Here is a 25,979-nt window from a genome sequence, read left to right on the forward strand (position 1 = left end):
AGGCATGTGCTTCAGTTTCCCTGGTATCCCAGTCTTTGTGGGGGTAATTAAGCCTTGAAAAGCAGGTGCTTCAAGACTCCCTTTTCTCTGCTCTAAGGGCTGCCTCCTGATTTCTACTATTGGTGAGAGTATAAGTTAGAGTGTCTTTACTTCATACTCAGATCTTCTCTACAGACCCCCGGGTTGAGAGTCCCTCTCTGTGACTGATACCCTCACCGTCATCCACCCAAGAGGAAAATTCACCCAAGAGGGATTTGTTGCCAAACTTTGGAACGACATTGGGTAGAGTTAACTTATTTCTCTTCTGACCTCCTTCTTGATCAGTCCCAGAAGACAAATCCAGCAGACTGCAAAAATACTAGAAGTTCTTCACTGAAGAGTCAGGGAGCGCCAGAAGAGTTTTGTGACATAGTGAGAGCAAATGATGACTTTCCAACTAACGTATAAGTTTCCTGAAAAATGCTTCTATTCTTAGACCTCAGAAGAGACACTGTTTACCATATAATATAATCCCATCAAGGGAGTGACATCCCACCAAGTTTTCCATATTCTGTTGGTTAGAAGCAAGACACAGGTTCTTCCTACACTAAAGAAGAAGAGATTATAATTCATTGTGTTATAATCTTGGTTCATGGCCCCCTTCCTGAGTCTTCAAGGCCAGCAACATCAGGCCAAATCCTTCTTGGCTACCATCTCTATGGTTCTCCCTCTCTTCTCTCTCTTCCCCCTTTAAGGATCCTTGCAATTACATTGGGTGCAGCTGGATAATCCAGGATTATCGCCCTATTTTAAGGTCAGCCAATTAGCAAACATAATTCCATCTGTAACATTAATTCTCCTCTGCCATAAAACATATTCACAGGTTCAGGGAATCAGGACATGGACGTCTTTGGGGAGCCATTACGGTGCTTGCTACAACTATTGATTATTTTTTTGTAGAGGGAAGTAACACTTGTGGTTATTATTCTTTTAAATCCTTATCTTTCAGAGATACGTATTGCGTAGTTTACAGATGAAAACATATGATGCTTGAAATTGGCTTCAAAATAATACAAGGGAGGAAAGAAGATAGAGATATGAAACAAAATTGGCCATGAGCTGATAATTGTTGAACCTGTGTGTTTGGCGTGTAGTGGTCCACTATGTGATTCTGCCTACTTTTGAATACTTGTAAAATTTTGCGTATTAAAAAAATAATAACTGAAAAGAGACACCATGAGATCTTAGCATAAACTGAGCAATTCTGTGTGCTAGGCACTATGCTAAATGCCTCATTTACATCATGTCCTTTGGTTCTCACAACTCTATGAGGAAAACATTAATAGTCCACTTATAAATAAGAAACCTGCTGCTCTGAGAGATTAAATGACTTGCCCAAGTATACCAAGAACCAGGTGCTGAATTCAGATTTCCTTTGATTTCAAAGCCTATGTTTTTTTTTTCTTTTTTTTATTAATGTTATGATAGATTACAAAAAAATATGGAACGCTTCCCGAATTTGCATGTCATCCTTGCACAGGGGCCATGCTAATCTTCTCTGTATCGTTCCAATTTTAGTATATGTGCTGCCGAAGCAAGCACTCAAAGCCTATGTTTTTAATCACCATTTTAAGTTAAATCAGAAAATATAGATTAAGTGGCTACATAGGGCACTGGGAAGTTGACACTTTTTTTTTTTTTTTAAAGATTTTATTTTTTCCTTTTTTCTCCCCAAAGCCCCCGGTACATAGTTGCATATTCTTTGTTGTGGGTCCTTCTAGTTGCGGCATGTGGGACACTGCCTCAGCGTGGTTTGATGAGCAGTGCCATGTCTGCGCCCAGGATTCGAACCAACGAAACACTGGGCCGCCTGCAGTGGAGTGCGCGAACTTAACCACTCGGCCACGGGGCCAGCCCCTGAAGTTGACACTTTTTAGAAGATGTGCTGTTGCGTCTCAAGGAGATCAAGACCTAGAAAATATTTGTTGAAGTGCAATTCTGGTCCTGGCTCAACCACTTACCAATGAGGAGAGGCAAATCATTTCATCTCTCTAGACCTCAGGCCCTTTACCTATATCATGTGATCATGGAATCCATTCTGCAAATTGCAGAGGACACTAGAGAAGATCATATGAAGTCATTTAAGTAAAAGCCATTATGAACAGTAAAGGGCTGTATAAGTAAAAAGGATGAAACGCAGCAACAACAACGATGATAATGTGGTTGAAGACAAAAAGGCTCTTGGCCCACACAGAAAGGAGGAGATTCTTAGTGTACTATACTGAGTTCTCCAAAGCCCCATGGTTTTTCCTTCATGCGAAGCCCTCAGCAAATTCACATATAGTGAGGCTGACTCTGGGAACATCCAAGACGGTGACATTTCAGAGCAATTGTGGAGAAGCTTGGGCATCACATTGAAGTCTCCTCCAGCTCAGGGACTGTGCTTAGAACACAGGGAGAGCCATGTATGAGGAACAAGAATTATTTTTGACCTGTAACTGAGAAATCATGACATGGCATATTAACAAGGAGACAGGAACAGATGGTGTCAGATGCACATTAACCTTCAACATGATGTCCTTCAGGACCTGGTCCCAACTTGAATCTCCAGCTTTATCTCCCACCACACCCACACCTACACCCAGTCATATACCCTTCACTCTGGTTTGGCTTAAAATGCAGTTTCCAGGAAAGCCACACCATCTCACTGCCTTCTTACTCACAATACTCATGCAACAACACTCTCCCTCCACCTTTGCTTGATTCTTCCTCACGCTTTACGATTCAAGCCAGATCCTTCCTTAGGAAAACTTCCTTGATGCAAGTCTAAGTTGAATTAAATATCCCTCCTTTGACTTCCGCGAAAACCTATGATTTCTAAACTATACTTTTGTTGTCTATTTGAACACTAGACCAAGAACTACTGAAGGCAGCAACTGGCTTTTGTTTCTCTATCTCTAGCGCCTACAGAAGAGCAGAGAATATAGAAGGTGTTTCGTGATATGTGTTGAATGAAAGATGGTATGTCACAGAAAATAAATATTATTTGACATATCCCTCCTTTTAGGGGGTGGTTCTTTGTAATTGAAGGTTTCTTTGCTGAGTGCTACATTGGTTGTGAGTGTGCAAGCATGGACACAGCAGCTTGAGATCTACTTTGTTCATCATAGTTAAGAGGAGAGAGACTTGGAAAAGCACAAGATCAGGAAAGGTGGAGGAGGACTCCTCGGGGAAATGGCTATATTAGTTTATGTAAGGTCAGCTGCTATGACAGATAAATCTTGAAATATCTTTGACTCAATACAATGAAAGTTTATTTCTCACTCACATAAAGTTTAATTCTCTCTTACATAAACTTTATCACTCATGTAAACACCTAAAAGATGATCCTGATGGCAAGGAGAAGAGGTGTGAACTAGAGTTAGAATTAGTTCTGCCCCATACAGAGCCAGGTTGATGAAGGTTTCAATACCATCAACAGTCTAATCCCTTGACTTTCAACATCGAGCCAGCAGAGAGAGAAAGAAAGAGAGAGGCTTGTCTATGGGAGGTTTTCACGGGCCAGGACATCGGGAAGGGGTACATACCACTTCTACCCATATTCCATTGGATAAACTCAGTCACATGGCTATATCTACCTGCAAAGGAGTCCGGGAAATGTAGTTTCGGTATGTGTCCAAGAACAAGAGAAAACGACCTTCGATGAATGCATAGCAGTCTCTCCCACCAGGTCTGAGAACTGAGGAATTTTTGTCAAAAATGAGGAAGAGAACTGTCAAGACAGAAGGCAGAGAAAGGGAAGGAAGGGGAAGGAAAAAAGACAAAGGAAGAAAAGAAGAAGGAAGCAGCAAAGGAGAATCTGAAGGAGTTCATGGTGAATAGTGTTCTGCAGCCTTGACTCTATTATCCCTAAAAAACCTCTTCAGTGTACTACCTTGTTCCATCATGATTGTGCACAAGTGGATAGATTTAAAAAGGGACTAGTACTCAAGAATGAGGACAAAGCTAACATGTGGGTTATAGAATGAATAATTAAAAAGATTACATGTTTCTTCTAATGATGGTTCCATTTGTCAAAACGTGATCGACACTCCTTTTGGGTAACTGCCTCCAGAGTCAATTTCCAGCCTTGCAAGAAAATCACAGCCTGCGTTTTTATTTTTTTTTTTAAAGGAAAAGTCACTAAATGTCTGTGTGTGCTTGGAATGGCACCATTTAAAAGATGATAAGAAAAAGTCCCTGCCCTAGAAGCATTTACAATACAGTCAAAGTGTCAGAGCCACATGTGACTTAGGACTGGCTATCTCCTACAACCTGCGGTCCCTGTTCCTCTTAAGGTGGCCCACTGGACACAATTCTCTCCTTCTCTGCTCCCTCTAGTCCTACGGGTAACAGCCCTGCTGCTCACTAGTCCTGGAGTATTGCACTATCCCTTGTGGCTTCCTAATACTGCCCATACCTTTTTAAATGATCCTTTATTAAACTGTCTTTGGAGCATCCTCCTCTGCGTGAGCCATCTGTTTCCTGTTGGAACCCTGACTAGTCCATAGGGTGATCTTATGCAAGTCTCTTACATTTTTTGAGCCTTTGTTTACTCATCTGTAAAATGCAATTAAGTGTAGTTCCTTTCTCCTGGTCCTAGGCAACTTTAGTTAAGGAGAATGCTGTGGAGTATGGGAAAGACTATGTACATGGGAGAAGGGCAGATCAGGGTTTAAATCTGACTTTTGCTCTTACAAGTTGAGTAACCCTCAGCACTTTGCAACAAATTTCTCTTTTTTTCCTTCCTCTTCTCCCCAAAACCCCCCAGTACATAATTGTATATTCTAGTTGTGAGTGCCTCTGGTTGTGCTATGTGGGATGCCACCTCAGCATGGCCCAATGAGCAGTGCCATGTCTGCGCCTAGGATCCGAACCAGTGAAACCCTGGGCCCTTGAAGGGGAGTGCATGAACTTAACCCACTCAGCCATGGGGTGGGCCCCAACAAATCTCTATGATTCGGTTTATTGTGGGTAAAAGGATTATAAAAAATGTTCAACAGAACTTAGAGTTTCAGCTGAGACCCCAAAGATGGGAACAAAGCTAAGTAGCCAGGTAATCTACAGAGAGGAGCTGGATCCCTCCACATGAGAACTGCTAATTGGTAACCAAATCTGACACTCCCAAAAGCTTGCTTACAAGAAGTCTAGAAGCCTCCTTGGAGAGAAAGAAATTCTTTCAAAAATGCTTGTAATATTGGAGATGGATTTGCTTCCATTCACCCACAGCAAAATGAGGAAGTCTAGGATAATCAGTCTTGGAAAGAGGATTTGTTAAGAGAAGGAAGACTGGCATCTCGCTCTCAGGCTGGATACTTTCTGGGATGCAGAGATGCAAAGACTGGTCCCAAGCTGCCCCTGCAGTGGAGTTCTTGAGAGATTTTAAATTCGCCCCCTGGCATTGAGAACATAAATACTAGTACCTAGCTTGCTTAGAGAACATTAAGGGTGGGGCTCCTCAAAGCTGCCCACGATGGCGGAGCAAGTGTGTGTGCATTTCACCAGGGCCAGGTGAATACCATGGAAGGCAGTCAGCTTAACCAATCTGCTCAAGAGAACTAGGGTACCACAAGGGGCAGGAGCTGAAAGAAGTTACAAGAGATTAGCCTAGCACATTGCCAAGTCAGTGTCTCTGAGGAAGCCGCATGAAAGGTGCCACCTGGAAGACTGCACATTTGGATCTGATCATTTGGAGCACCTTCAACAGCCAAGAGAGCATCACAAACAGAATCTGCCACCTGATCTCTCACCCTTCCCACTACCCTAACCTTAGAAAACCCATCAGCAATTAGGGGAGTCAGGTAGGCGGTGGAGCAAGGAGAGTTGAAAAATGGGCCAAGCACTCTATGCTTTTACCGAAGCATCTGGACACGCCTGAGCTGGGCAGAGTGGAGAAGCTTGAAACTGGATGTGAGATTAAATTTTGATTTGGGTTGGAGTGGACGTTTTAATACTTGAAAGTGACTGGGAATCTACCTCTCCCTGATACACCATCAGTGGAGGGAGAAGGCAAATACAACTAAATGAGTTTGAAGGCCATGGGGAGAAAAGGAAAGCTATTTCCTGATTATATCAACCAGGTCCAACCTATTTCCAACAAACCTATTCCACTTACTTTGCAGAGTATTTGTGAAGAATAACCGAGAAAGCACAAAGTAGTGCCTAGCATGGTACATCCTCAACATTACTAGTATTATTATTAAAGATTTCAATCTACATGTTGCACATGCAAGTTAATAACACATGAAGTAGTCACATTCTGACAGGGTTAATGTAGAAGACCGGTTGCCCCAGTGAGTTCTGAGCCCAGGAATCTGTTTTTAGAGAACCTCACGCTCCTGAGTGGCCAGGAGCTTGGCCAGGTTGGTGTCCAGAAGGCTAAGAGCAAAATACAAATTGTCCATATGGTCTTTCACAATGGTCATTGAACTGATGTCTGGCCCAAGTCCACACCACCACTTGCATATCAGACCCACATAACAATCTTCAAACTCTTACAGCAGCATACAAAATGTTTTGACTCTGGTTTCCAAATGCACTTTCAACATGCCCCATTTTGCCTGTTAGTTTCTTCTTCCTGGAAGCAGTCTACTCTGCTATTTTGGTCCTAGCTGTCCTTTCAGAACAATCACATTCTTTCTATTAAGACTAAAATACCTGGGTGTCTATGTTCTTTTATACTTCATTTTTTTCTTAGTGATTCAGCAACTCTACCATTTAACTACTACATCCTTTAAAGGCAGATTAGGTGAATAAACTCACCTGAATTGAACGAGTGAGAAAACACAGGCTGAGACATTAAGGGACTTGTCAAAATTCACACATAGGACACAGTTAGGACCTCGCTAATGCATCATTCTTCAAGAAGACTCACTCTCTGGTTTTGCACCCTTGGTAAATATTTGTGGTTGCACTTGTGGGAGTACATTTGTGGGAGCACATGGAAGCCGTCAAACTTCCTATGTAATACATATGTCCCTTCCTGGCTGTATCTGTGTGGCAGAGGATGGAGGGGGACTATTCTTCTTTATCCACTTCATGGTTAGTATTGTGGAGACTACATGGATTCAGAAAGCCAATTGGTACTAGAGTCTTGGCTACAACAGTTTCATCTACCACTACTCCTTTGCTGTGCCACACCATCTCTGTACACAGTTCTTTCACTGACCTCTGGGCAAGGAGTGAAAATCCCATAAGCCAAGGAGAAAGGGAGTTTACTATTTTCCCTCCGATTTTTGGCTAAAATATACTGGGTATAGTTTACAAAATATTTCAACAAACCCTCCAGGTTAGCGTCCTCTTAACATATATAACCATGGGAATCTCCCGAAAGATATGGAAAATTTTCTCAGAAAAAGAAGCCCACAGAAGACATAGATACAAATTTTGCATAAATATCAGAAGGCTGGTGAACACTATCCATACAACTTTGCAGAGATCCATGAACTCCTGGCTAAGATTCCTGTCCTCATGGACGTGAAACAGCACCTTCTTCTTGGGCACCCTCAGAGCATCAGTAAGAACCAGAGGATCAATGAATCCAAAGTGGTTCCTCTTCCAAGGAGTGCAGGAGGAGGGGAACAAGCTCACTGGGATGAACATTACTGAATGGTGCTGTATGGGAAATTTTCAACAGGTACTCCCATGCGTTTTCTTGCAGCAGAAAGCAACGTTTACTAATGCTGAGGATTTAGGTAAGTTTGCTTGAAGTCCATTTTTGATGTGTTATTGTGATTCACATTAATATGGATCGTCATAATGTACATGGACCACGGACTTTTGTCAGCCAACAAATTTTATAAAAACATTTTCAAAAATGTTTGGCTCACTCCTTGAAAGAGAGCTGCTATATGCCTTATATTGCAGGGCCTCTGATTCCAGCATCCTCTCTTCTCCTCTACCATCCAGGTTGCATAGGAGAGTGATGAGCACATGTTGGGAACACAGTAATCGCAAGTTAAGAAGAATCCCTGCCTGAACCTCCTTGTCAGCCCATAGGTGGTGAACTTGTATCAGAGAGGGAGCTGGTACCGAGAGCAAGGGGAGTCAGCACATCGTTCTTTCTATTAAATGCCATCTTAACCGATTTTACCACTAAACAGATTTTAGTAGAATGAGGGGAGGGAAATATGGAGATGAGAGTAGAGGTCTAAACCTCTAATGGTGAGAAGAATGATGGCAAAAAGATTCTAACTTTCACAGACTGAGAAAAGTTGACTGGAGAAAGAAAGATACAAGAAAAAAAATCACGACTAACCTAGAGGTGAAGTGTTGAAGGACCCAGCTCATGGCCCAGTGTCACTGCGGCTTAGGAAGGCTCAGCAAACCCCTGCAGCGAGAGCTTTTACCTCTGAGAGGACGTGGTGGGGTGGCTTTTAAGCCTTCCTTTATAACAGTTGTAAGTATGGGCAAGCGAGCCTGCACCACTGTGCTCATTTAATAACAGAAGTCACCTTGCTACGTGCACAGCTCTCTCCTCAGCTCTCTTCTCTTTGGGAAGCTTAAGACCCGTTTGTTGCTTAGACAGAGCTGTCGGAAATAAACTCATTCAAGAAATGGAGGTAGCAAAAAAATATAGGAACCCTCAAGGGAAGTTTCTCTTTCATCAACATGGTCGCTGTCATCATATCATCATGATTACCTAGCTAGACACAAAAGTAGTGTTGAGTGTATGCACATATGTGTGAGTATACACACATATATATGTAGTGTATACATATACATCTAGTATGCTGGTGTATGTGTGTATAGTATGTGTGTATGCAGAGTGTGTGTTTGTGTATAACTTCCCAACAACACTGAAAATGTAGGAATTCTTAATTTTCATTGCATATATGAGCATACTGCAGCTCACAAAGACTAGATGACCTCCCCAAGGACTCTCTCTCAATTATCAACAGAACCAGGATTATGTTCCTGAGGTTATTGGCTCCCAAACCCCTCATGGTTCCATTATTTACTCTATTTCCAATTATTTATTTAACAAATATTTGCTGAGATTGTCTACTATGTGCCAGGCACCGTGCTAGATGGTAGGGATACCAAAATGAAAAGGTGCCGCCCTCAGGAAGCCCACTGTCTGGTATAAACTATTGTCTAGTAACATATTTTGGAATTTGCTTTAACCATTAAGGCATTGTACAAATATGAGCTGCTTCTGTTGGACAAAGCAATGTCACCCTGATCATTCACCCATTTCTTAGGGAGCTGTGCCAACCTTACTTATAACCTTTGCATCCCTTATCTCTTTTCCCCTTGGGCTGACCTCCAGGCTGCAGGTGAAATGTCTGCATCTGGTCTCTGTGTTCCTTTCTGTTGGTTCCCTGTTCATGGTTCCCTAGCTCTGTCTGACCATCACTGTCCCTGCTCATCTGCCAGCATCCCAGGTCCTGGCCTTACCTGGTCTGGTCCTGAGCTCAGTTTCTTAATGCTGTGACCAGTGACTCAGTCCACTTTTGAAGAGGAAGGAAAGGCAAGGAACCAGATCAGAAAAGTTCCTTAGAATGCTGAGGAGGAAGAGTCTAGCTCTGAGAGACTGCCCAAAGAGAGGGTAGAATAAATTTGTAGAGTATAGTGATTATAAGCAAGGACTTTGAGTCTTATAAACTTTTTCTTACTAGTGTTTCTAGCTATGTGACTTGGGAAAAAGACTTAATCACTCTCTGCCTTGGTTTTGGGGGAGATAATAATAGTAAACCCCTTATATGGTGATTCAAAGTAGTGATTGAATTAATAGAGCAAGATAATTATCATTATACAGTATTTTGACATTTAAGTCAAGAAATATTACATAGTCATGTGAATACCTAATGAGATGTGGTCCCCATGGCCTTTGTGCTGGATGTGTTCAGTCCACCTGCCCAGATCCACTCTCATCCTTCTTCTCTGTACCCCAGGAGGCTGACCTGGATGAATCCATCAATGTGCTCCCTTGCTGTTTGTCTTCTAGTTGGCTTTGGCCAATTATAAACACCAGCAGAAGAAGAGGGAGGGAGGAGAGTGGGGTCGGGTATTTCTTCTCAGAGTTACCCCTGGCGCTGGCCACCTCCCTCCTCCTTGGGTCTTGCTCATGTCAGGAAGCTTTCTCCACACAAGCCAGGCCCTTTCTGTCTCTGTTCCACATACCACGTCTTTCCCTAGGACCCAGGGCTAGTAAAGGAACCTTGCTCTTAATAGCCCTGGTACTGCTTCTTCCCTCAGGTTTCCTTACACCTGCTCACAACATTGTAATTTCTCAATTGGACTCTCCTTGAATGTGACTAACCTGAAGGTGATGTCTTTTACCAGGACCCTCACCGATACCACCTTCTTCACTTTGCCTTATATGCTGCTTCCCCTGAAAGAAGGCCAGAGTCCAATTCTGAAGCTCTTCTCGGTTGAGTCTCTGTTGGTCAAATGATTGAGAATAAAGCACTCATTAAAATAAATTATCCTGGGAGGACCGGTCAGGCCCTGGAGGAATAGAGGAGAGTGCTGCAGAGAGATTTTAGTCCCAGAGATGAACAAAGCATAAGGGAAGAGCTCACAGTTGGAACTAGGACCACCTACATCAATTCTCTTGCCTCCCGAAATTACCCCACCACATCTTCCTCCCCATCCAGCACCCCCAGATTCCCCTTCCTGGACTCCTGAGAGCATATCTGAGACACCACCAACTCTAGGGGGCTACAAATTGATGAAGATGATTGATGAAGAGCAGAACAGGTGTTCAACTTCACTGGTAACCCAGAGAAAGGAAATCAAACGACGATAAAGGTTTTAAACAAAGGAGGAAGACCTTTTAAATCAGGGCGCATTTTTAGATTCACAATTTTAATGCAAAGATTTCTGGTTTCAGCTCAGAGATATAAAGAGCTAGAAAGAACACTGCCCTCACCCTTACAACAAGAAAAAAGCTAGACAGGCTGCAAGTTAACAATTTTTCTTGAACGCGACAAAGAACTGAGGCCGTGAAGCTAACCTGAAATCTGGGAAGAAACAGGCAGCTACAGAGGAGATACAGGATCTGAGCATTTTGCTCATTTACTAACCTGGGACAGACGCTCTGGAAGCTGGTAAGAAGGTTTAGTTAAAATCATGTGTGTGAAATATACATATATATATATATACATACACACATATATATACACATACACACACATATATGATTATATATGTTATGTGAAAAAAATAATAGATATATACGTGTATATATATATAAATTTACACACATACACACGGTGTGTATACACTAATTTGAGTCAAAGACAGTGTAAATTATACCATGCTTAGTTCATTTCACAACGTGGATTTAATCATTCTCATCGAGTCCTTTGTTACCTCTACTTTTATTTTACTTTTAATTTTTAAATATTTCAAACTTACATAAAATTGCAGAGAGTCAGACAAACATCCACAGAGCCCCCGCTCCCCAGGTTTAACCGATGCTGACACAGGCCACCTCCCATATTTCCTGCCCCTCCTCTGTTTGGATGAGGCTTCTTGGGCTCAGCAGACTTCCAGGGGCCCAGAACAATGCCACCCCATCTTTGCTGTCCACGCGCACCTCACCATGCCCGGAGAACTGTCCCGCACATTCCCCTCTTCTTTAGCAATCCATCTCTTTCTTCTCCCCCTGGGACTCAGCGTGGTGACAGACAACATCAAAGTTCATTTCTGTCTCATTGCAGTTGGTGAGATTTTGTTTTTTTGTATAAGAAAAAGGACCTGCTCCCAGCCTCAGCTTTGAAAGAGAAATTGGCCTGAAACAGCATGCTCCTTGTCACACGAAGACCTTAATAATAAAAGCTCTGGTTTTTGAAGCCCTGATATGTACTAATTCATTTAACATATTGACCATTTGTCTTTCCAGCAACACCGTGAGGTATATGGGTGAACCCTGTGTTACAGAGGGGAAACTGAGAGCTGGAGGGATAACCAGCTAGCCCAACCCCACCGGCCCAGCACATGGGAGAGGGGTCATTCATATGTGTAACTGTCCAGCACCAAAACCTGTACTTTTCTTCAACAATGAAAGCACAGACTGCCTTTCATTTTATATTATCTGGATCGGTTACACATAGGCCTTTTCTATGTTTGTGGCCGTATTTCAGATAACTGAGGTTAAGAGGTAAATGACCTCCAAGTTAGTGAGGACTACCTTATTCAAATGGATGTTTCTTTACAGCAAGGCCTTTAGATCCTGGACGTGATTATTTTTCTTTTTTAACTAAGCTGGAGGAAGGGCAGGGCAGAACTTCTTTACACTCTGTCTTAGGCCAGGCCCACTGAAGCAGCACCTGGGGCAGTGATTTGGGTGAATGTGATTCACTGACTGGGGAGGGCTCTCAGGAGAGAGGAAATGCAGGAAGCAGGATGGGCAGGGGAGGAGGCTAGGCAGGGATGTGGTCTCAGCTGGATCTAGCTCAGCCTGATGGCAGGGGGAGCTCTGGAGCATGTTGCCACTTTGAGGCAAGGGGGCTGGCCCTTGTAGAAGATGGGAAGCAGCTTCTCATGGAAGCTGGGGAGTCTGTGCAGGGGCGGGGGAAAGGAAATCTGGATTGGGAACCAACATCCCAGTTCCACGGCCCTCAAACATTTGAAGGATTGAATGATGAGAGCCATTTGCACTACTGCAGAAAGACACAGAATAATTAAAAGGTTTGAATAGGAACTAAAGAATCCCCACTACCTTTCGGATGACTGGATACATTGAACCAGAAGATTAAGTATAGGGAGATAGGAAAACTAGTCTTAAATGATTAAATTCTTCTACCACTTACAAAACCATCAAATTAAAGGGAGAGTGAGTTTGGTCATTGGCTGAATACCTTCCGAACTTTCTGCTGTTCCTCCTGATGTGTCTTCACCGAGGCCCCATTGCCTGCCTCGAGATGGCTGATTTCAAGGCACTATCAAGACAAAAATAAAAATCCCATTTACTTTCTGCAGGAGATGACTGTCTGCTCCCTTCGAGCTGGGCCAGAGGGAGCATTCAGAATATATTGCTGGAAGTAAATGGCATTTTTCAGCTATTTAAATTGCAATTCACCCCTGAAAACTCCATTTTATTGAAATTCCTGGTTAATACTATTTCCCCTGCTCAGGTATTCTCCCTAAATACACATAGGAGATGCAGGAGCCCAGGGCGAGACTGTTGCAGAGACTAAGCCCCTTAAAGAAGCCTCAGGCACTCACATCCTCATTGCCATGTAGCAAGCCAAACTCAGAAAGGACTGACTCAACATGGCAGGCAGGTGTGTGGTAGGGCAGAGGACACTCCACTCAGAGTCAGAGGAATTAATTTGCCTCTCACTAGCTGTGTGCTCATGAACAAGTCATATAATCTCTCTGAGCTTTTTGGTTCACATTTCTAAAACGGGTTTAGGAATACCTTCCCCGCCTATCTCAGAGAGCTGTTCGGAAGATTACATTAGATTAACTTTTTATGAAAGTGCTATATAAAACAGTGCTACACAAATGGAATATAGCTGAAAATGATGTGTCTTGTAGCCAAACGCTTGAAAACCCACACTTAAGCTTATGGTAGGCAGAATTCTAAGATGGCCTCCAAGAATCCCACCCCGTAGTGGATATTCCCCATATAATCCCCTCTCCTTGAGTGTGTGCAGGTCCTGTGAATATGATAGGACAGTAATTCCCATGATTAGGTTATGTAATGTAAGACTCCATCTTAACAGACTGGAGAAAGATTCTTCCTGCTGGTTTTGAAGGAGTAAGCTTCCAGATCATGTTTAGGACCTAAAAGTGGCTTCTAGATGTTGAGATGGACCGCTAGCCATCAGCAAAAAATTATAGAGCTCAGTAGTACAACCAACAACCACCTGCCAATACCGTGAATGAGTGTGAAGAAGACCTCAGGCTCCAGAAGAGAATACTATCCAACCAACATGCTGATTTAAGCATTGTAGGACCTGAGCAGAAAACCCAGTTACTCTGTGCCAGAACTTCTGACCTACAAAACCTCTGACATAATACATCCGTGTTGTTTTAGCTGTAAAGTTTGTGGCAATTTGTTGCAAGCTATAGAAAACGTATATACAACTGACTGTTCTGAAATGGTCAACTGAGAACCTCTGAAACCCACTTCTCCATAAAAGCAAGGAGAACACCAGAGAAAACTGTCAAAATTAACTTTTTCAGAACTCTGAAAAATTATCAAAGGCTTGCAACAATCCAAACAGCATTTATTTAAGAAAAATGGCTGAATCTTGGCAAGGAGAATGTGCCTTGTGGCATTTTAACTTGACTTATGCCCAGCACCCTCTCTCTAGCAATTCAGTAGCACAAAAAGACAAAAACCTCACAACTACAGGAGCAGTGAAAACCAGCACTTAGAAGCTACTGAGGGAAGCAAATGGCTTTGGAGCTCCCCAGAAGCCCCATTCCCAGAGAATTGTCACTATTTGACCTGCCTGGCAGTTCCCTAAAAAGCTCCACTTTCAAGGACTGTCTTTATTTGACCTAATCAGAGCTTGCTCTTTGTGAAGCGCCCTACCCACAGAGTATTTGTTAAATACAATCAGTGGCAATTGTTTAATATCACAGCTGACTGAGGAGGTGTTAATGGTTACAGCTAACAAGAGGCTAACCAAAATTTTTAAAAAGAAAAACTGGCTAATGAGATATCCATAGGGGCCTTTGAAAAGCTTCAACATATTCCTGAGAATCTAGAAGCTCATATGCATTTTCAGGACTGTGCATATGCCCAGGAAAGACTGGAGAATGTCCTATTCTCTCACCTCTGGTTATCTTGAGTCTCCACCTGAGCAAGGAGTAAAGGATAAGATGGAATTGTAGACCGTCTGCCAGAACACTGAAAACATAACTCAACACACACACACACAGCCCTTAAAAAGGCTGAAAGATTATAAGTTCAAGGAATTTTAAGGAAATCTCTGTCTAGTCATTAGCTAACCACTAAGCTAACTGAATAGAGACTTCAGTGGCCACTCACAACAAAGAATATATATTTTACAGAATTAGTCCAAAAAGTCACTAAACAAACAAATAATAGCAACAACAACAAAGCCTGGAAAAGACAGAGAATCTGATTTCCAGAGTTGACACGTTGCATTATTTACAATGGGCAGTTTTCAATAACAATAGCAAAAAAATAGGAGACAGGCAAAGAAATCGGCAAGCATGGCCTAGACAAAGGGAAAAATTAGTTTACAGAAAAACTGTTCATGAGAAAGTCCAGGCATTGGACTTACTAGGCAGACACTTAAATCTGTTCTCATAAATATATTTAAAGAACTAAAAGAAACCATGTCTAAAGAATTAAAGGAAAGTATGAGAAAAATATGTCACCAGATGTAGATTATCAATAAAAAGATAGAAATTATGCCCAACTGGAGATTTGAGCAGGCAGAAGATTTAGTAAACTTAAAGACAGGTCAATTGAGATTGTTCAATATAAATAACAAAAATAAAAACTAATTAAAAAAGTAAATAAGCAGAGACCTACACCATTCTATGAGGCTCACATTATCCTGATATCAAACCAAACAAAGGCATCATAAGAATCAGATCAATATGCCATATAAATATAGACCAAAAAATCCTCAAAAAAATACTAGCAAACTGACTTCACCAACATATAGAAAGAATTGTTTACTTTGAATGAGTGAGATTATCCTAGGAATGCAAGGTTGGTTCAATACAAAAAACAATTAATATAATACACCATATTAATAGAACAAAGTTCAAAAAATCACATGATCATCTCAATAGCAGAAAAAATACCTGGCAAAATCTGACACTCTTTCATGATAAAAACACTCAACAAACTAAGAATAGAAAAGAATCTCCTCAACTTATAAATGGTATCTATGAAAAACCCAAAGCCAACATCCTATCTAATGGTGAAAGAGTGAAAGTTTTTCCTCTAAGATCAGGAACAAGATATCAGCTCTTGCCATGTCTCTTCAGTACTGTGCTGGAGGTTCTTGCCAGCACATTTAAACAAGAAAAAGAAATAAAAGCCATTCAGATTGAGAAGGAAGAAGTAGAATCATCTCTATTTGCAGACAGCATGATCTTGTTTATAGAAAAAAGTAAGGAGTAGACTAAAAAGATAAATTAAGACAAAAAATTGAGTTTATCAAGATTACAAGATACAAAGTCAGTATACAAAAATTAAATATAATTCTATACACTTTGAACTATCTGAAAATAAAATTAAGAAAACAATTCCATTAATAATAGCATCAGAAAGAACAAAATACTTAAGAACAAATTTAATAAAAGAAGTGCAAGACTTATACATTGAAAACTACGAAACACTATTGAAAGAAATTAATGAAGACATAAATAAATGGAAAGATATCTCATGTTCATGGATTGGAAGACTTAATATTGTTACAATGGTAATACTCTCCAACTTGATCTGAAGATTCACTGCAATCCTAAATCCCCAGCTGGCCAAAACCCCAGCTGGCTTTTTTGCAGAAATTGACAAGTTGACCCTAAAATTTATATGTTAATGCAAGGGCCCCAGAATAGCCAAAACAATCTTGAAAAGAAAGAACACAATTGGAGGACTCAAAGTTCCTGATTTCAAAACTTACAACACAGCAACACAGTAATCAAGACAGTGAGGAAGTGGCATGGTGATAAGCATAGGGAACAATGCAATAGAATTGAGAGTCCAGAAATAAGCCCTTACTTTGATGGTCAATTGATTTTTGACCAGAATGCCAAGACTATTCAGTGGGGGAAAGAATAGCATTTTCAACAAATGATGCTGGGATAACTGGATATCCACATGCAAAAGAAAGAAATTGGGTCCTACTTTAAGACCATATACAAAAGTTAACTCAAAATGGATGAGAAACTTAAACTTAAGAACTAAAACTATACAACTCTTAGAAGAAAACACAGGAGCAAGTCTTCATGGCATCAGATTAAGCAATGTTTCCTTAGATATGACATCAAAAGCATGAAATAAAAGAAAACTATGGATAAATTGGGCTTCATCAACATTAAAAACTTTTGTGCTTGAAAGGACACTATCAAATAGCAGCTCTATTCATAATAACCAAAAGGTGGAAGCAACCCAAATGTCTATCAACTGATGAATGGATAAACACCATCTATTTTAGCAAATAATGCCTTATTGGAACACAGCCACGCTCATTTGCTTACATATTATCTTTGGCTACTTTCATGCTATAGTGGCAGAGTTCAGTAGCTGCAACAAAGACTGACCACGTCATCTGTAAAACCTAAAGTATTTACTATCTGGCCCTTTTCATCAAATGTTTGCTTACCCCTGCTCTAGAATATATGGTCATTTGTGAGGGATTTTGAAATAAAATAAAGAAAAAGAATAATAAAATCATTTTTTTCTGAGTACCTACTATGCTCCCAAACTCTACTAAGCAAGAAGTAGTACAGCATACACTTGCTTAGTCACTGTATGATCTTGGACAAGTTCTGTGAATTCTCTGAGCCTCAGTGTCCTCATATCTAAAATGGGAACAATAATAATCTCTGCTCCATTGGGTTACAGCGGAGATTGAGTGAGGTAATATGTATTGTGATGAGTTCAATTGTTCCCTTCAGAAAAGATATGCTGAAGTCCTAACCCTCAATATCTCAGGATAGGACTTTTTTTTGGAAATAAGGTCACTGTAGATGTTAAAAATGAGATCATACTGGAATAAGGTAGGCACTTCCTCCAATATCACTGGTGTCCTTATAAGAAGATGGCCACGTGAAGACACGAGGAGAATGCCATGTGACAACAGAGGCAGAGATTACACCTCGGGCCACCAGAAGCTAGGAAGAGGCAAGGAAGGATCCTCCCCCAGAGGCTTTTAAGAGAGTTTGGCCTTGTCAGCACCTTAATTTTAGACTTCTAGCCTCCAAAACTGTGAGAGTACAAATTTCTGTTGTTTTAAGGCACCCAGTTGGTGGTATTTTGCTGTGGCAGTCCTAGCAAGCCAATACACATGTGAAGCTCTTGGAACAATACCTGGCTTGTGATAACTCCATAATCCATGTTAGAAATTATTCTAGATGTCTTTACCTCATTGCTTCTGTTAATCTTTAAAATAATTTCATAAGGTGGGTATATTAGCTGCTTGGGCTGCTGTAACAAAATACCACAGATTGGGGGGCTTAAACAACAGAAATATTTTTCTCACAGTTCTGGAAGCTAGAAGTCCAAGATCAAGGCGCCAGTACGGTCAGGTTCTGGTGGCCGATGGCCACCTTCTCGCTGTGTGCTCACAAGGTGGAGAGAGAGGGAGGAAGCAAGCTCTCCAGCGTCCCTTTTTATAAGGACACTAATCCATCATGGGGGCTCCACCCTTATGACCTCATCTACACTTAATTACCTCTCAAAGGCCTCACCTCCAAATACCATCCCATTGGGACTTAGGGCTTCACCGTGAGAATTTGGGGGAACACAATTCAGTCCATAGCAGGAGGTATTATTAACTCTGTTTTTTATGTATGAAAATGGAGTCTCTGTGATTAATACATAAGAAAAAATATAAAAGGATGATAGTATTAAAAGGAGATTTCTGTAGATGTGTGACTTCCTCGTGGATGTTTTTGCACATGGCCATGTATGCTCCATAGCGACACTGGTGTCACAGGCTCTGGAATCAGACAGCCTGAGTTCAGTTCCACCTACTGCCATTCACTAACTCTGGGACCTTGGGCAAGTTACTTAACTGCTTAGAATCTCAGTGTCCTTACAATTGAGGATATTGCCAAATGGATGATTCTTAACCTCATGGAGTGGCTGTGAGCATTAAATGACAATATACATGTAAAAGGGTGTCCCAGAATGCCTGGCACAAAGTAGATATCGAATAAAAGTTAAAACTTAATATACAAAGATGTTCGATGCAGCTGAGATTATTAGAACAGATTCGGAAAATCTCAATATCCAACAATAAGTTATGGTTCATCCATATTAAGACATGCTATGCAAGCATAAAACAGAATAAGATGGATGTATGTTGACTTCCTGGGTTCTTTTCCTGTTCCTACCTCCTGTGTGACTTTAAGCAAATGATTTAACCTCTCTGGGCCTCAGTTTCCCCATCTAAAATATGTAAATAAAAGCAGTATTTATTTCACAGAGTTGTCATGAGGTTAAATAACATATAGTTCATACAAGATGCTTAAAATATTCCCAGGCAGCACATGAGATATATTAATGATTATTATATTATGATTTCATTTGCATGGAAGGAAGGAAGGGTAATTGGCTAATTTCTAGAAAGAGATATAAGAATCTGCTACTAACTGTTATTTCTGGGGAGTGAGACCAGGAAGGAGAAGAGAGAAAGGCTTCAACTTTCCCCTTTACCCCTTCTGTGTTATTGGAAACAAACCAACCCTCAAATTATTAGCTGTCTCTTGTCTTTCTCATATAATGAAGAAGAGACCCAACGGTGGCTGAGTACTTTCTTCTCCTGCCAGGCAGGGCTGCTTTTCAGCCAGGAACCTGAGTACAGCAGCTAAAAATTTCCATTCCCATGGCAAATAGCTGCGTTTAGGTAGGGGTTACTCCTAAGGTAAGGGTTAACTCCTGGACTGCCGGTGGGCCTCTGGGATGTTGATTCAGGGTGACTCTGTTTTCTTTAGGGTCCTGTAGTCCAGGTTAGTAAATATTTTGACTCTCACTCTTGGTGCCAGGCACCGAGCTCAGGGCTGTGCACCCATTGTATCTGACTCTAAAGAACTCTTCAAGGTATTTATTCTCATTTTCCAAGTGATGAAGCAAACGTTACTTATTACTTGACTTGCCCAACAGCAAACAGCTCATCAGCGGAGTCTCTCTGGCTCCCAGGGTCACGCTCCGTGCATTATGTCTTTGCTTTCATTGGCTCACGTTGCCTCTCTAAAAATATTCATGAGATCTGCTTCAACAAGCTATTTTCAAAAAGTTTGTTTTACCAGCTTTGTAGTGCTGGCTTGTCTCAACAGGTTTAGCAGTTTCAAAAGAAGAGCAGAATTATCAGCTCTGTGAATAATTAACGACTCGAGTTTGGTCTCTGGCCTAAAATTGACCGCAGAGTTTCATTATTTGCCCCGAACGGAAACAGAAGGAAAATTTCTCTCCATCAGCACTTCTCAATGCCTGGAGAGGTAGAGAAGCCAGAAGAATCATTCTCACTCTGTTCCCGCTCTGAAAGATGAAGTCCCTGCCCCAGGTCACGGGGGCTGAACCAGGCTTGAAGACTGGGACTCTACTCCATAGAAACCGCACGTGGTTTTGGAGATTACATAGTCTCAGGTTTGTCATTATTAGCTGTGTAACCTTGGGCAGTTACTCATTCCCTCCCACAGCTTACTTCATCACTTGTAAACGGGGGCGATAATATTTATAGGCACTAAGCTAATATTCTGCAGTGATATTAGCATTTTTCAGCAGTCATTAACCAATCCAAATGCTGCACACGGAGCTGCAGCAGAGTGCTGGAGGCCCCAGCTCTGCAAGCATGTCCTTGTTAGTGGAGATATCCCTGGGGGTCCCAGGGCAGTGGCCAGGGGGCCAGGAAGATGGGCGTGCAATGGTGGGGAGGGGTGGGTTTCAGGGAAGCAGGTATTTATCAACTGATATAAAGTGTTTCAGTATTTTAACAACTGGTACAGCTGTACAAATGACTATAGGATGAATCTGGGTCCCTTGCAATGTGAGTTTGCATTTCTAGGGGATGTGCTTGGTCCTGTGGCTAAACTTTTTTCTCATATGATTCCATGCAATCTCCACAACCACTCCAGAAGGTGCTACTTCAGGCCCATGTTTTCAGATGAGAAACTGCCTCTCTCAAAGTTACAATGGCTAGTAAGCGATAGAGCAATGATCCAAATTCAAGCTGACCAGTAGCAGAGCCTGACTCCTACCTACAATGGGAGAGAGAAGGAAATCCTGGGCAAAAAGCAAACTGAGCTGAGAACACAGGTAGGAAAGTGTGAATAAGAGAGTTGGGCTGTAGGACGATTCAAATGAGGAATAAAAGAGCTACTAGACACACAGAATCCTTGGGCAAGAATGACATTAAAAACATTTATCCCCCCGCACTTTACAAATGGAATAAAACGTTAAGAAAAGATGAATCTGCGTGCAGCGTAGATAGAGATTCTTTTGCACTGTGCTTATTCAAGCAATTTTGAAATTATGCCCAAATAAAAAGTTAAAGTAAAAAATCAAAGTCCTTTGCACATGGGGCTCCCGTCTTCCGTAGCTCTGTGTCATCTCTCAGTTGGATTGTTCAGTTTCTTGCCTTCAACTCATTTTTCAGAGTAACAGGGGCCACTGAAAAAGATCTAAGTCTAATATTCCACCTCCCCAACTTTCAGCAGCACTGCACAAATCTGAAGAGAAGCCTTTACGATTATGTGATTTGGGAAATGCTGGCAAATGACAGTGAGTGTAGCTACTGGAAGTAACTGTAATGTGGCAGGAAAAGCATTGGCCCAGGAGTCAGATAACTGTGGACTGAAACTTATTTGGTCCCTTTCGCAGCTCAGCGATCTTGGAGGAATCATAACTTCCTCTGTAAAATGAGAATCTCAGTGCCCACTTCCCAGGTTATGCTGGGGATTCACTGAAATACCATTTGTAAGATTCCAACCATGAAGTCTGGCCTACAGTATGTACTCAAAATTAAGAGAAATAAATATTTTATTTCTCTTTCACTGAGGCTCAATTTCCACACCTGTTCAAGGAGAATAGTAGTACATAATACGTGAAGGAGAGGGTGCCAAGACCAAATGCGATAATCTGTGAAAGGTGCTTTGGAAATGCATCACATTACAAATGACTATTGTCATCACTAGAGATGACCAAGGGGACTAAAATGTCCTCTTGCCCCTAACTACATCTCACAATTGAATGTCTCCTTCTGTCTTTATTACTTTCAAGTTTCTTCTGACCCTTTAATCTGATTTCTCCAACAAGCACACAACTATGGAAGTATTATATATACCTCTGAACAGGATTCATATTTCCCTAACATGCCTAACCCAGGGCTGTGGAGGCACCAAACACATGGTAACTGGCATTTCCCAAGTAAGGGCTAAGGATGTAATAGGCATTAAAATTTAAGGTTTTTCCAAGGTGATGCTGTAAACTGGTGAAAAGAGAAGGCTCTGGGTATTGGCTCTCCTTCCCAGAGAATCCTCAATTTTGAGATTTCGACTGATCAGAAAACACATTCACAGGTCTGGAGATTAGGGTGCAGACATCTTTGGGGGGCCATTATTCTGCCTACCACATCATCTTACTACAAGGCATCATGGTACAGTTAGGAAATATTTGGCAAAATTTTAGTTTCAGGTACATGTATATTCAGATATATACATATATATTTCATACATATACATACACACACACATAGACATATATGTGGGCATTTAGTTGTGATACACAGTGCATTTCTTATTGCAGGTCAAAGTCTGAAAAATACTACTCTAAAGCCAGGAAGGAAAACCTTAGTGTATTTAGGAAAATAAATCTAGGCCTGTGAGGGTGGAATGTCCCCTGCGAGGGGGAGTGATAAGAAGTGAGGTTGGCAACATCAGCAGAGGCCAGATTGTACAGGCCAACAGGCCACCATAAGGAACTTAGATTTAATTCTAAGCACTACTGGAAGCCACTAAAGGGTGTAAAACAGTATGCTGAACACTCTGATTTACATTTTTAAAAGAAGGATAATTTTGGATACCTTCCACTCCTGCCTTTCTATTGTTTGTTCATAGATTGGACTCTAGAATTCACCAGTCTGATCGAACAACCAAGTGCTTTGGAGAGAATTAGAGTGTTTGTAACAGAATAAAACTGGTAAACTGGTAAACTGGTAAAAACTGGTAAAAAAAAAAAGTTCTTGGAAACACCAATGAGACTAGCTCAAGTGATAAAAAATAAATCTCTCATAGACACTCAAACACTATACTACTTTTTACCTATGAATAAGTAAATATTTTCAAACACTTGAGAATGTTATAAGCATTACTGTAAATTGGCACAATCTTCTATAGAGGTCCATATGGTCGTTCCTATCAAATTTAAATTTTGCATAACCTTTAATCCAGAAATTTCACTTCAGTAATTATATGCTCCAGAAATACTCACATATATGCCAAGAACAGGTATAGCAAGATGTTTGTGGTATCATTTATAATTTGGAAAAATTGGGTATGATTTAAATGGGCATCAATGAGAAAATGCATAAATAAGAAACAGAAGCTTTTTACCATGGAATACTCAACAGATGTTTAAAAAGAATGTTCTAGACATTTGATGTAGTAATATAAAATAAAGTTGATTTATTGATGAGTAAATAAAGGGGGGGCAGAGTAATACGGGTAGCATGATCTAATTTAAAACACTGGAAAATATATGCAGATGAGCATATCTGAATGTTAATAGAAAAAAGTCTAGAAGGAACACACAACACATCTAATATTGATAACCCTTGGTTAGAGTGAACAAGGTGAGAGAAGGCAATGGAGGATGTCCTTTACTTTGAGTTTACATACTTTGGTATTTGAACTTCTTTTATATTAAGCATATATTATTTTTGAAATATTAAAAAAAGTAATAAAATTACATTAATAGAAAATATTCATCGTCTTAAAGGCACGCAGAGAGAGGCATTAACCCGGGAGGAGTAAAACAGTTATAGCTTCATGACGATATGAATGCCTGAGCTTCCCCTCTTAGGTTGTCAGGTTGGGTAGAAACCAAAGATTCAGATGGAATGATGCACGTGGCTTGGCTTGGTGTGTATGTGTGTGCACGTGTGTGTGTGTATGCTTACGTGTGTGTATCCACATATATTTATGATTTTCTCCTAAACTCCTGGGGCCAGATAGTTTGAACCATTACAAAACCAAAGGTTGCACCATCTCTGACCATCTTAACACTGGTTAGATTTGTTTGGCTTAACCAGCTCCAATCTGAAATTCATCTATGAGATTTTGGATTTGAGTTATGAACACTGGGCAAAACTGAAGAAGAGAAAATGGATAAAGACAGCAACCAATCCCTGAGCATATACCTTTGTGCCAGGACTACTTCTGGGGGATTTATGTATATTACCATGAACCACAACCCTGCACGGTAGATGACATATTATTCCCACTTTACAAATTAATACACTGCAGCTTCCAGAGCCAGGTGAGGTCATCTGCCCAGGTGGCAAAGAAAGAACAGGTGCTGGGGTGACAGCCCAGGGCTGACTCCAACACTGGCCCATGTTTTCCACCATGCCTCTCAGCTCCCTCAAAACACAGAGAGGGCAGCCTCAACCCTCACCATATTGGAACTACTCGGCCATGCCTACAGTTAGCTGAATGATGGTGCTAAAGATAAGAGAACAATTTTACTGTAGTAAAATTAATATCCTTTCAGAGTTTCCAATAATGTACCCTAGTTGGCTGAAATTTATACCAGCACTATGAAAAAGAGAAAAGGAATTACTAAGCAATTTATAGCATTTGTTCTCATGCCCCACCTCCCCCCAAGCCATATACCAAAGACAGATGAGGTTTTACTCCTAAAATAAAGGGTTGATGAGATGGGAGCAGAATTATGCCAGAATCTTTCTCTGATAAGACCTCTCCCTACCTGCTTACCTCTCCCCAGGAAACCTATCCTGGACCCTTCCCCAGCCCCAGCACGTGGGGTTAGCTGCCAACCTCCCCTCCCCCAACCCCTCACCAATGTCACCATAATGCCTGGTGCCTGCCTATTCTCTATCATCACACTTTTATCACAAGGTATTGCACTTACTGTTTGCCCATCTGTCTTCCTCAGCAGAATGTGGGCTGGCACCTGGAGCACAGGGACCACATGGCGTTCCTCCTTCTAGCCCTAGTGGGTAGCACATTGCCTGATAGGCCTCAATGAATACTTAAAGAATAAATGAACACAGTTCTAGACAAGAATGCCATTTGGAATGGCAATGAAAGCAAAAGGGCCTTGCAGAAAAGTATCTCTTAAGGCTTGATAAGACCAACTGAAAATAGTCCAATTCTTAGCTGGGGGAGAGAGGAGGAGAAATGAAGGAGAACATGTCTTGTGTAAAACTATTCTGTATGGGGGCTGGCCCCGTGGCCGAGTGGTTAAGTTCGCGCGCTGCGCTGCAGGCGGCCCAGTGTTTCGTTGGTTCGAATTCTGGGCGCGGATATGGCACTGCTCATCAAACCACGCTGAGGCAGCGTCCCACATGCCACAACTAGAAGGACCCACAACGAAGAATACACAACTATGTACCAGGGGGCTTTGGGGAGTAAAAGGAAAAAAAATAAAATCTTTAAAAAAAAAAAAAACTATTCTGTATGATACTATAAAAAATAAACTCTTTTTATAAAAAGTACTAAAATTGATGTCCGCACAAAGAACTGCCACCATTTAATGCTTCATGGCTTTATGAACAACCTTGCTCTTTCTGAAATATAAGAAGAAACAGACTCCGCTGGAAGAAAGTAGACTAAATCTTGCATATCTATTGAGATATAAGAGAATTCTCTCCATGGGCTATAATGTATTGGCCAAGAGTACAGCCAGGTAGCAAAGAGAAATGTACTCTAGAATGGAAAAAACAAACAAACAAACAAACAAACAATTGGTGTTCCAAAAGCAAAACTGAAAAGTTAAAAAAAAAAATTCTAAACACTCTTTTTCCAAAACAAAGGAAACACAGATTAATTTACTCCTATCATTACCTTTTTCCTCATCCATGGCCCAGATTTGGTTTCTAATATGAAAGATCAAAACAAAATTTGCCAGTTCAAGAAAAAAAGTTTTGTGTGTAGTCCCTACTTTTCACAATAAAAGCACTCCCTGAAATTCAGTCATCTTATTATTATTATTATTTCTTTCTTGGTGAGGAAGATTTGCTCTGAGCTAACATCCATTGCCAATCTTCCCCTTTTCTTGCTTGAGGAAGATTAGCCCTGAGCTAACATCTGTGCCAATCTTCCTCTAT

The 25,979-nt window shown here is 41.1% G+C and overlaps 1 protein-coding gene and 1 non-coding gene across 8 annotated transcripts in view; both read right to left on the reverse strand.

Moving 5' to 3' along the window:
• Nucleotides 1–25,979, reverse strand: part of LRATD2 (LRAT domain containing 2) — a 70,015-nt gene that overhangs the window by 32,782 nt on the left and 11,254 nt on the right. For 2 of the 7 annotated variants that reach the window (XR_002810473.2, XR_002810472.2), the window contains one exon: nucleotides 12,828–12,908. The exons of 3 other annotated variants lie outside the window; for them this stretch is intronic. The gene's annotated coding sequence lies outside the window, so the exon portion shown is untranslated. Of the gene's footprint in view, nucleotides 1–9,767; nucleotides 9,972–10,282; nucleotides 10,403–12,827; nucleotides 12,909–25,979 lie in introns of those variants that run through there. 2 more of the 7 variants (XR_011421401.1, XR_011421403.1) reach the window with 2 other exon arrangements.
• LOC111775123 (U6 spliceosomal RNA) lies at nucleotides 1,475–1,581 on the reverse strand. The gene has a single exon (XR_002810623.1). It is a non-coding gene; the product is annotated as a U6 spliceosomal RNA (small nuclear RNA).

The sequence above is a fragment of the Equus caballus genome, chromosome 9, assembly GCF_041296265.1.
Source record: "Equus caballus isolate H_3958 breed thoroughbred chromosome 9, TB-T2T, whole genome shotgun sequence".
Taxonomy (NCBI): Eukaryota; Metazoa; Chordata; class Mammalia; order Perissodactyla; family Equidae; genus Equus; species Equus caballus.